Source organism: Xyrauchen texanus, unplaced genomic scaffold, assembly GCF_025860055.1.
Source record: "Xyrauchen texanus isolate HMW12.3.18 unplaced genomic scaffold, RBS_HiC_50CHRs HiC_scaffold_98, whole genome shotgun sequence".
Lineage (NCBI taxonomy): Eukaryota > Metazoa > Chordata > Actinopteri > Cypriniformes > Catostomidae > Xyrauchen > Xyrauchen texanus.
Window position 1 is genome coordinate 48452 of NW_026266995.1, and position 12422 is coordinate 60873.

General features: G+C 35.7%; 1 pseudogene; it reads right to left on the reverse strand.

The window, feature by feature from the left end:
• Window positions 1-4014: 4014 nt before the first annotated feature.
• On the reverse strand, window positions 4015-10778 carry LOC127642865 (G-protein coupled receptor 26-like; annotated as a pseudogene).
• Between the last annotated feature and the right edge of the window lie 1644 nt (window positions 10779-12422).

Genomic DNA, 12422 nt, shown 5'->3' on the forward strand with positions numbered 1-12422 from the left:
TAATTTTATAAAAATTTAAGCTTCACATTTCTGGCTTTAAACCTTCCAAAAATTGGCCCAATTTACATCTATTGTAAGTTTTGTGCTTTTTTAAAAATTTGTTTTAGAAAATGAGTCTAATTATTTCATATTTTATGTATTTATTTTGGGGTAAGCAACAATATGCCAAAGATGGTGTAGACTGAGCTTAATTTGTAATGACAGAATATTTCTTTAGGGTGAACCTGCCATTAGCAATACCAATCTATCACGATATTCTGGGGTCAAGAAATTACATTCAAATTCAAATTGACTGTTGTTCATTATAGCTGTGCTTGTTTAATTTCTCTCACATCACTCAGCAGCCCATAACTCCTTATTTATAAAATCATTTTAGTGTAAATTATTAATTCATGACCATATATTTATTTATTTAAATAGCTGTGCAATAAGTGTAAATGTTTCAATTCTGTAGGCTGTACAAACAGTCAGACTTATTGAAGGAATATTGTTGGTTCAGTACAATATACAGTAAACTAAATCAACAGCATCTGTGGCATAATGTTGATTTTTTGTTTTTTGTTTTGTTGAAATGTTGAAATTTATTTTTGAAAATAAATGTAAATCTGGTTTACAGGTACTTACAATGAAAGTGAATGGGACCAGTGTGTAAACGTTAAAATACTCACTATTTTAAAAGTATAGCCACAAGACATAACAATATGCATGCTTACATGATTTAACTGTGATAAAATTACTCTCTAACCTTTTCTGTGTGAAGTTATATCCAATTGTACTACTTTGTTGCCATGATGACATAATGCCTTAAACCAGTAAAACAACGATTTAATCAACTTAACAGCTCAAATAATACACACATTTAACAGAAGAATTAATGTAAAAATAATTAAAGTGCTTTTATAAAATTATAAGCATCATATTTCTGCTTTTAAACCCACCAAAAAAAAGGAGGGACAAGTCAAAATAGTTTTTGTGGTTCCACAAATGCTATCGATTTACCTTAACTTGTATTGAACTCAAAATGTTACTATAAGGATAATACAAGATCCTGAATCACCCTGTCATGGTTCATTTTGTGACAGTCACTTACTTTTAAACCTTCTCTTGATACTTAATAATAAAACATTTATTTACTAGTGTCCAATCTGATTTAAATGGCTAATTCACCCGAAAATTCATTTATTCACCCTCATGCCATCCCAGATGTGTATGACTTAATTTTTTCTGCTGAACACAAACAAAGATTTGTAGAAGAATATTTTATCTCTGTAGGTCCATTCAATACAAGTGAATGGTAACCAGAACTTTGAAGCTCCAAAATGGAGATTAAGTCGGCATAAAAGTAATCCATATGATTCCAGCTGTTAAATTAATGTCTTCTGAAGCAATCCAGTTGGTTTTGTGTGAGAACAGACCAAAATGTAGTTCTTTTTCTCTGTCTTTTTCTATGCATGATCATGATTTCAAGCTTGATTACACTTCCTAGTGCCTGATGCATGTGCAGAGTGCTAGATGGCGCTACATGAAGTGTAATTGAGCTTGAAATCATGATTACCATGGAGACTGCTGTCAAGATGTACAGTTACAGTTACAGTACATTTTGATCTGTTCTCACCAAAAACATATGGATTGTTTCAGAAAATACTGTTTAAACCAATGAACTCTGTTTATGCTGCCTTTTATGTACTTTTTGGAGCTTAAAAGGCCTGATCATCATTCAGTTGCATTATATGGACGTACAGAGCTGAGATTCTCCTAAAGAAAGAAAGAAAGAAAGAAAGAAAGAAAGCAGAACTTCTGCAGAAGAATGAAAGTAATACACATCTTAGATGGCATGAGGGTAAATCAATTATGAGATCATTTTCATTTTTGGGTGAACTATCCTGTAAACGAAGTTATTATTTTCAGATATTCAAAAAAGTTTTATAATGGTTTCCTTAAAGCATAATATAAAGAGCTGACTGTATGAAATGCAAAAGAGTGAATATCACATCACTGAGATATGTGGGTGACACTCAGCAGTGAAATGTTTCCAAAATATTTAATAAACACAAAAGAGAAGGTGAAGACCCAAGTAAGTGCAGTTTTTATTATTGTGGGGGCTGTCGTTGCTGGATTCTGAGGAAATTTTCTTCTGTTCTTGTTTGCTTTGCAAGAGGGGGTGGTTATGAGGGAGGTGGTAATAATTAAGCAGAATTTTTAGTGGTCTCATTTCTCGCTGCTCTGAAGCTTTGTAATGTCTGCCTTCACCCTCTCTACTTTGCTTGTTATCTTCCCTTGTTTCCTTTTTTTCTGAACCGGCAAATATAGAGGCTCTTGACTCTTTCTCTCTCTCTATTGTGTGCTTTCTGAGCCTAAGCATAGTGCAGAGCTGTCTTCATTTCAGCTGAACAGAGGAAGGATGAAATCTGTTTTAAACTGTTTCAGAAAGTAATGGTCTCTCCCACGTTCCTATAGCTCTCTCTCTTTCTCATTCTCCTACTTTGGTGAGTACACTTACCATGCAAAGAGATTTCTCGTTCTTGATTTTCTCAGACAGAGGACACTCTGAAGGCAAGAACTGTCAAAGACCAAATACACCATGTTATTTTCTGCATGGATCTGTCAAATAACAGAATGCCAATCCTCTAATCTCATTTGAAATTCATTGTGTTTATTGTCATCAAAGTCACAAAGATATTTACGTAGCAAAATTTAAAACTGTTTTATTTTTATGTATAACAAAAATAGACATGTTTCTTCCTAAGGCTTTACATTTGCACACAACAAATATTTAAACATGTACTGTTATGCATTAACACCCTCAACGTGTAATTATGGTCCAGCTCCCAAGTATGGCAAGAGAACAAGTCGCACACATACAGTACTCATACAGTACATACAAACTTCATAAAGATAAAACAATAATAATACTCAATATGCTAGAGTGACATTCAGATATAAATTACCCTGTATAAATTATTTAATCTTTGAACATACAAAAATGTATAGCATTTGTACACTGACACAGAACAGCTTATGAAATACAAGTTTTAACTCAAGAGAACAATTGGGGAAATAAAAAAATGGTCACACTTTTCGTTTTCTAACTTCTGCAAGTATTTTTTTATTTTTTTTGTGTATGTTGCGGCCAGTGTCCCTACATAGGGAGATTAATCAATTAAACCCATATGACAGTACTTCAGGCACTTGCACAATATTTTCACGCATAATTTTCAGAGGCGAGTAAGAAAAAGAGACTGTTTATGCTGTGAGGATTTAATCCAACATGTTTCCGTAATTGTTTCACTCTTAATAAATACCTTTTATATCTCCTTTGTTCTTATATATTCCAAAAAACTCAACAAAACAAAACATGGCCTTTGGTTTTACACAATATGAAGTCTCTGATGCAAACATAATTTAAGATAAGTTCCTATACAATTCAGTCTATGCAGGTTTTGTTTAAATAAATAAAGGCACTGTAAGTACAGATTCACCCATTGCTTTGGGTCTTTAACTAAATTCTGAAGACACAATACATGCTACAAAAAATCAATACTACATACCATTTCCACAAAAACATCATCTACAAAATAATGTTTCTAATTATTAGAGTTATTATATTTTATTATTATCTTCTGCTATCTCACATTTTACGTTGTGATACAATTTGAATTGAAGCATACATTGTATCAGTATCCAGTTCTCTATAGATTAATACCACAGCAGCTACCTTTTCAATTCTAAACAGCACTTTATCACTATTACAAATCAGATCACAATAATTAACAGGTCCTTCTGAATTTCTTTGAAAGTTGGCTAACTAGCAGCTCTCATGGATTACAGCTTTATAGTTGTTAGACATTAGAAAGAAAGAAAGAAAGAAAGAAAGAAAGAAAGAAAGAAAGAAAGAAAGAAAGAAACAAACAATCTTTTAAACATAAAAAAAAAAAAAAACTATTTTGCTACAGTAAAATCTTGAATTATTTTTGAGTTAAGAAATGCACTGCACCCCGCTGTCTCCATTGCCTACATAGTTCTCTGTCTTTACAAGGTCACAGCTCTACCTTTGTAATTAATCATCTCTATAGCAACAGGAGTCCTCAGTCTGTAGGCCTGGTGTCAACTTCCCCATCTTTTATGATTTCCTCGACCCTTTGAATTTTTCTGATTTCTGCAGACTTTCCAATCTTTCCATTTTCCTGCTGGTGCCCAGAGGCATTCAGGGAACTGCGCTTCATGAGCCGATTGATTAAGTCATTGCAGGTTTTCCGGTATTGGTTGCGCAGAAGCGAGTAGACAAAGGGGTCACATGCAGCTTTGCTGTATGCCAGGCTCTTACAGAGCACACCCCAATACGGATTAAATGACTCTGTAACAAACAGCTCCACAATCCTAAAGCCAAGACACATACATATCATGTGAAAAACATGGTGCAAAGTCCATAGACCTGATTGTTAACTACTATCAGTCAAAGTGAAGTGCTATACGGGTACTTGAAATTTACATGACCAATGGTGTATTTAAAAAAAAATGTTGAGGTTCAATATAAATTAAGCTCAATCGACAGCATTTGTGGCATAATGTTGATTACCATAAAAATTTATTTTGACTCGTCCCTCTTTGTCTTAAAAAAAAAAAAGGCAAAAATCGAGGTTCCGGTGAGGCACTTACAATGGAAGTGAATGGGGACAAATTTTGGAAGGTTTAAAGGCAGAAATGTGAATCTTATAATTCTATAAAAGCACTTACATTAATTCTTCTGTTAAAACTCATATGTTATTTGAGCCATAAAGTTGTTGTAAATCATTGTTTTTACAGTAATTTTAGTTTTTTTTGACATGACATGTCAACAAAGTTGGCTTTAACTTTAAGTGGCTTTAACTTTACACAGAAAAGATTAGTAAGAGATTTTATCACACTAAAATCATGTTAACATGCATATTGTTAAAGTCTTGTGGCTATACTTTTGAAATAGTGAGTATTTTAATGTTTATGGATTGGCCCCATTCACTTCCACAGTGGCAAGTGCCACAATAGATTGCCAGATTTTAGCTTTTTCTTTTTAAAAAGGAGGGGCAAGTCACAGTTACTTTACGGTAATCAACACTATGCCACAAATGTCGTCGATTGAGCTTAACTTGTATTGAACCCGAATATTCCTTTAAGTGTACAGTATATTCTAGGTCCTGTGACTGGTCAGCCTTTTTTTTTTTTATTCACAATTTTAAACATTTATTTGCCTTCAACTTGTTCATTTTAAATGGCCCTGCATTGTGACAAATGAAATTTAAATATTACAAATATTCCATGCAATATCTCAATAAAAAGTAGGTAATTTAAATGCTTTTATAGTGCATATAAAAAAATAGTATAGATTGATTGACTGATTGTCTGATTTGGCAGAGATGAATGCAGAATGTCATGGATTCACAAGATGGTTCATCCTTAAATCTTCTCAGAGCTTACTCGTGTTACGTAACATGCCTAGTCAGGAGGCCCTTCTTCATGTTGGATTATGAGTCAGGTGAACATACATGACAAATAACAGGAGCTACAGGCTTCATATTTTACAACATGTAGGGTATAGTAAAAATGTCCTCCATCTTAGCAACTATTTTACATCAAGCAACTATTTTATAACATCATATCCAGGGATTTCAATCTGGCCAACAAAAAATAACTAGAATTAAAGACTCTTGTATAGAGGTTGAACTTAGAAGGAAAGGTGGTTTACCTGGTGATGACATAAGGAGTGAAACAGATGAAGAAGGTTCCGATGAAGGTACTAATTTTACGGGTGGCTCTCTGTCTCCTCCTTTTTGCTCCTCCAGACAACGCTGACGAACACTGTACAAAAGTTATGACCTCATTACCAGTAATTTGCCTAGTCCATATCTTTCGTTTATTCTCACTCCCACTGTGAATATTCTTGTGCACTATAGTTGAGCACATTCGAATTTCTATGCCAGCTTCAAACAGATGTTATCTTTGAATGTATATGGAAAACTAAAGATAAGCAAGACAAACATGCTCCACAATTGACAAGTAAACTTTTAAATATTTAATTATTTTTTTGAAAAAAAAACATTCAACAGACAGGTGTTACCATAGAGTGAAGTTGTTTGCCCAAGCTGTTCCAGCGAATCACAGAATAGAGCAGCATACAACTTGAAATATCAGATTTACTATCTTACGCCTGCAGGTGGTCAGTTGTGTCAAACAGGTCCATTTTTTTACAAAAGAGGCAACAGCTGCTAGTCATTTTCCTTACCCTGATCTCTCTCTTTGCATGTTTGGAGTGCTTTTATATGTTCCCAGCTTGAACACCAGATGTGTTATTTACATATAGTGAATAGGACTATAGTAATTTGTCATTGTGGGTTTGCAAGTTGAAAGTCACCCAGAATTCTGGGCAATGAGCTGAAAATTTTTACTCTCACAAAGATTAAAATCTTAGACTTTTACTCTATTTAGCAACATTGAAGGATAGTTCACCCAAAAATGAAATTTCAGTCATTGTTTACTCAATCCTGTGTTGTTGTTATAACACCATATTACTTTATTTTTTCTTAACACAAAGGGAGAAATTATGAAAAAACTTTGTACTAAGTGATGTCATACAATGACATTATGGTGATCACCCATTCAAGCTTCGAAAAGGACACAGAAGTATAATTCATAATGTATGCAACTCATGTCTAGTTCTGAAGGAATACAATAAGGTTTGGTGTGAAACAAACCGAAATCAAATGTATAATTTAGGGAAAGTTACGTTTAGTAACCATTAATCTCCTTTGCGTGTTTATGCTCCTTGTCCTTTCATGAGAGCAACAGTATCTATGTCTCTGCGGTAATGTGCTTAACAAGCCACGTGATAAGATGCACGGATTCACGGTCTCAGAAGCGGAGGCAACTGAGATTCATCCTCTGCCACCAGGATTGAGGCGAGTCACCACGCCACTACAAGGACTTAGAGTGCATTGGGAATTGGGCATTCCAAATTGTGGAGAAAAAGGGGAGAAAGAAAAAAAAATAGTTGCACACAAACCAGTGAACTGAACTTACAAACATTTCTCAAGAGTTTGTAGTTTGTTTGGACCAGTTCCAGTTCATAGCGGACGGGGTTACCGGCGTGACACCAAATATAGAAACCAAGCGATGGACAGAATGTTGCGGCCCTCATAGCAGCTGCATAGTACAAAACTCTGATAAATATAGACAATATCACTTTTACTGTGTGTCGTTAGGTGTCTGAGTAGGACACTGTGTGACTGCAGCCCCATCTCTCTATTTGATTGAGGTTCAAACAAATAAGGCTGGGCATAGAAATTCATCTATTTATCAACTACAAACTCTTCAGACATGTTTTGTAAATTCTGGTCTCTGGTTTGTGTACAGCTATGCTGTGTTCGCTGATGGTCCTGTTGAAGTGGAAACAAAACTAGTTTTCTTGCTTGAACGCCCCACCTCGACGCGAGACTAAAGCTCGTGGAATGAGCTTTAAAATTCACATACAGTCTGTCTCATGAATGCACACGGGAGATTAATGGTGAAGACTTTCACTAAATAATACAATGGCAGCCAAATGTTTTGAATAATGCATAGATTTTGCTCTTATGGAAGGAAATTGGTACTTTTAGTCACCAAAGTTTCATTCAACTGATCACAATGCATAGTCAGGACATTAATAACTTGAGAAATTACTACTACATTTTGAAAAAATAAAAGAATCCTTGACATTCTAACTGTAAGTTTGTCCAGATCCTAAGGTGACATTTCACCCCACACTTCCAGTAGCACTTGCCATAGATGTGGCTGTCTTGTCGGACACTTTTCACGCACCTTACAGTCTAGCTGAGCAAAACAAAAGCTCAATGGGGTTAAGATCCATAACACTCTTTTCCAATTATCTGTTGTCCAATGTATGTGTTTCTTTGTCCACTCTAACCTTTTCTTTTTGTTTTTCTGTTTCAAAAGTGGCTTTTTTTGCAATTCTTCCCAAAAGGCCTGCACCCCTAAGTCTTCTCTTTACTGTTGTACATGAAACTGGTGTTGAGCGGGTAGAATTCAATGAAGCTGTCAGCTGAGGATTATTTCTCAAACTAGAGACTCTGATGTACTTATCCTCTTGTTTAGTTGTACATCTGGCCTTCCACATCTATTTCTGTCCTTGTTACAGCCAGTTGTCCTTTGTCTTTGCAGAATGTAGTGTACACCTTTTGTATGAAATCCTCAGTTTTTTGCCAATTTCAAGCATTGTATAGCCTTCATTCCTCAAAACAATGATTGACTGACGAGTTTCTAGAGAAAGCGGTTTCTTTTTTGCCATTTTTGACCTAATATTTACCTTAAGACATGCCAGTGTATTGCATACTGTGGCAAATCAAAAACAAACAAAAAGACAATATTAAGCTTCATTTAACAAACCAAATAGCTTTCAGCTGTGTTTGCCAAATTAGCAATTTAGCATGAATATTCCAGGATGAGGTGTTAGAGTGATGACTGCTGGAAATGGGGCTTGTCTAGATTTGATGAAAAATTACTTTTTTCAATTAGTGATGGTGTTGTGAATTAAAGTACCAATTTTCTTCTGAAACAGCAAAATCTATACATTATTCCAAACTTTTGGCCGTCATTGTATATTATATTTTTCTTTGTTTCTAACCAAACCTTATCGTGTTCCTTCAGAATTAGACATTAGTTACATACAATAATTTATTAGATGTCTGAATTATACTTTTGTCCTTTTGAAGCTTGAAGAGGTGGTCACTATAAACTGCAATTGTATGATATCACTGAGCACAACATTTTTTCACAATTTCTCCCTTTGTGTTAAGAAAATAAGTCATATCAGGTTATAACAACACCGGGGTGAGTAAACAATGACTACGTTTTAATTTTTTATTTTTAAAATGATCCCTTTAAAGGAATATTCTGGGTTCAGTGCAAATTAAGCTCAATCGACAGCATTTGTGGCAACAGAATTTGATTTGGACACATTCATCTTAGGTTTATCGCATATCGTTGTCATGTAATACAACAAGATTTTCACATAATTACATTTTTCCTCCATAATATGCAGCCCTATTCAGATCTAAACAGGTTTATATAGGGCCAGAGAAATGGTAAATGTGATTTGTTACATATATCATGAAATAATATATTATTATTATTATAAGTTATATTGATTTATTATTTTGCCTATATTACCAGACTGATGTTCTTGCATTTTCTTAAAACCAAAATTTTTAATATTATCATCTTTTTAATATGTTATACCAACTTTTAAACTAAACCTACGCCATTGCAATGAGACACTTAAAATTAAAGTGAATGGGGCCAATTTTTGGAGGGTTTAAAGGGAAAATTGTGAAGCTTAAAATGTTCTTTCTTTAATTCTTCTGTTAAAGGTCGTATATTATTTTAGCTGTAAAGTTGTTTAAATTGTCGTTTTTACAGCCGTTTAAGAGTTTACGTTGTCATGGCAACGAAGCTGTAAAATTGGATATAAATTTACACAGAAATTGTTAGTAAGCGATTTTATCACGCTAAAACCATGTAAACATTCATATTGTTTACATCTTGTGGCTTTACTTTTGAAAGTGTGTGTGTTTTTAGCATTACCGGATCGGCCGCATCAAGTCAATTGTAAGTGTCGCAATGTAACCTCGATTTTTGCTTTTGTTTTACAAAAAGAAGGGATTAAACGAAATATTTTTTTGTGGAATGGTCGTATTTATTCATGTGGTATTATACCACTGCAGTCGATTGAGCTTAACGTATTAAAACACGTACCTTGAAGTGATAGGATTTGTTTGCAAACAAGGTGTCACATATTACTATTAAAGTTGTCAACTTTTGTCAATCTGAATGGCTTTGTAGCTTGTTCATAATACTTTTCTATGTCTTATATAATCGACTGTCAATTTCCTGCCAGAACAAGTGTAGAAACCGGTGGACCGAAATGTGGTGCTGAAACCAGCGGTCAACACCGCTGACTTTATATGATTCAATGTTTAAGTTTAAATGTGCAAAACTAAAAAGCAAAACAATCATTTGTGGAGTCAATACATATTGGGGATGATAAAATAAAGCAAATTGAGTGGTACGTATCACTTTCTTACCTCGGGTGAATGTCCACAAGCAGCACGAGCGTTTGCATTGTGATCACGTCTATGCGCTTGCAGTGAAAGCGCGCCACTCTGAGCACTTTTAGATACGTGACGCACAGCACCACTGAAACCAACAGGAACGTGAGCGAATGCAGTACGAGCGTGTAAATTGCGAACTGCGTCTTGGCGTTGCCCGCTCTGCCGTTACATAGCGTGCAGGAAGCGTACAGGTGATGGTAACCCACCCAGGAGAGCCACGTCGCCACTATGGAGAATGACAGCGAGTGGACCCACGTGTAAGCCAGAGCGATCACGGCGTCCCGGTGACGGATTTTGGAATGATAACTCAGAGGGAACACCACAGCAACCCACCGGTCAATGCTGAGCGCAGCCATACTCAGCATGGAGTTGGTGGTCAGGAAAGTGTCCAAAAATCCGATCATCTGACAGAAAACGTGTCCACCTGGATGCGCATTACTCAACACCCCGAAAAGAGTCAGCGGCATGCTGGATGCGGATAAAAGCAGGTTGCAGAAGGTCAAGTTGAGTATAAACAACCCAGGAACCTGCTTTCGAATTTCTGCATTGTACAGGAAACAGATCAGCACCACCACGTTGGACAGCAGCGACACTAAAATGATCGCAACGAGCAGGAGAAAGCGCAAGCTCTGCTATGTGCATGATGTTTCCCGCTTTTAAGCCCTCCAAGTTTGAACCGTATCTCCAGAACAGTTCATGACTGTGGACAAAATTGTATCAGTACAACTCGCAGATAGCGGAGTCCCCAGGACGTGATATCCACTCGTGCACTGGGGTCCGTGGTCGATACACATCTCTCCATAACACCGACCTCCGTTTATTCTGCGTGGTGGCAAAATCCATCGAGTTAGACAAACTGTTGGATCGCAAAATGTCAAAGTGATCGGACCACGTGAGGATGTGTATATGATTAATCTGCACTCCCTCGCAAGCCCAAAGGAATGCCTCGCGCAATTTCGCAATGCGCTCCAACAGCAACTGTTTGCGCGCGCTTCTATTGCAGAATATCCCCTTGAAGCAGCTTTATATGTAAAAATGTGACCCCTCCAAAACCCCCAATTCCCTCACGAAGTACTGACACGTGACTAGCGTCAAATGAATCGTCAGGGCAGGAATATCTTGAGAGGACTAATTTTAGAAGGTGTTTATATTTGTCGAAGGGATCTCTTTCGCGTCACCACGAGGCAAACGCACTCGGTCTCGTGGTACAATTGTGTGATTCACTCGCGAAGCAGATGTAGAACATCCTAGAACTACGCACAAAGCGTGACACAACATCTTGAGGTTCGGGACATTCTGTCAAATGAATAGTAGTCACATTTTGGGTTTAAAATAACGAGATCTGTGCAGGAATGCACAACTAGCTAAAAGGAGAATCTCATAATTGCTGTTTGTCTGTGGTCAATTTGCAGTGATACTGGACACTGAATTTCATATTATAAATGTTTTATAAACCTTACCACCATTTTAGAAACCTAGTTGAACACCCACAAATGATTTAAGGTCAAATGTAATGCTTATATATACTTGAATCAGTGTTGCTTCTGTTGAGAGATGCAAGGTTTTTGAAAGTTTATCGTATGAAGTAAAATCTAAGACTTTTTAAGACTCTTTCAGGACCACGTAAATGGAAATGTAACAAACTCTCAGAAATGCATCACCATAATCAGGGTTGGGGAGTAACTAAATACATGTAACGGGAATAAGTATTTCAAATACAAAATATAAGTAACTGTATTCCACTACAGTTACAGTTTAAATAATTGATAATTGGAATAGAGTAGGGTTGCAACAGTATGACATTTTCATGGTATGATAACCGTCTCAGAAAATATTCATGTATACGGTATTACACAATTAGTATTATCAGTGAAAACAGAAGGGTTATTTATTTATTTATTTTTGAGCAAACACTTTATTATTATGAAACTTGAAACCATTTATTTTATTGAAGTATGTGTAAAAAAGTCTCCTTTTGAAAATAAAATAAATAGAAAAAGTAAGAAAGCTAACAGAATTATAATAAACAGAATTATAAACAAGATAAAACATAGCATGTAACTATAACATGTTATTTAACTAAAGCATGTTAGTTTACATGTTAAATGAACTACTAAATGAAAAATAACATCAGCTGTGTGAGCTTTTAAAGTAATGTCCTATGATTATTAACAGTTAACATATACTGTAGGTGCGCGACAGTGAGGTCAGACTGCTCCTGTCAGTACCTTTAACTCAGTGGTTCTCAACTGGTTTTGCTTCAGGACCTGTATATTTTGTATCCTG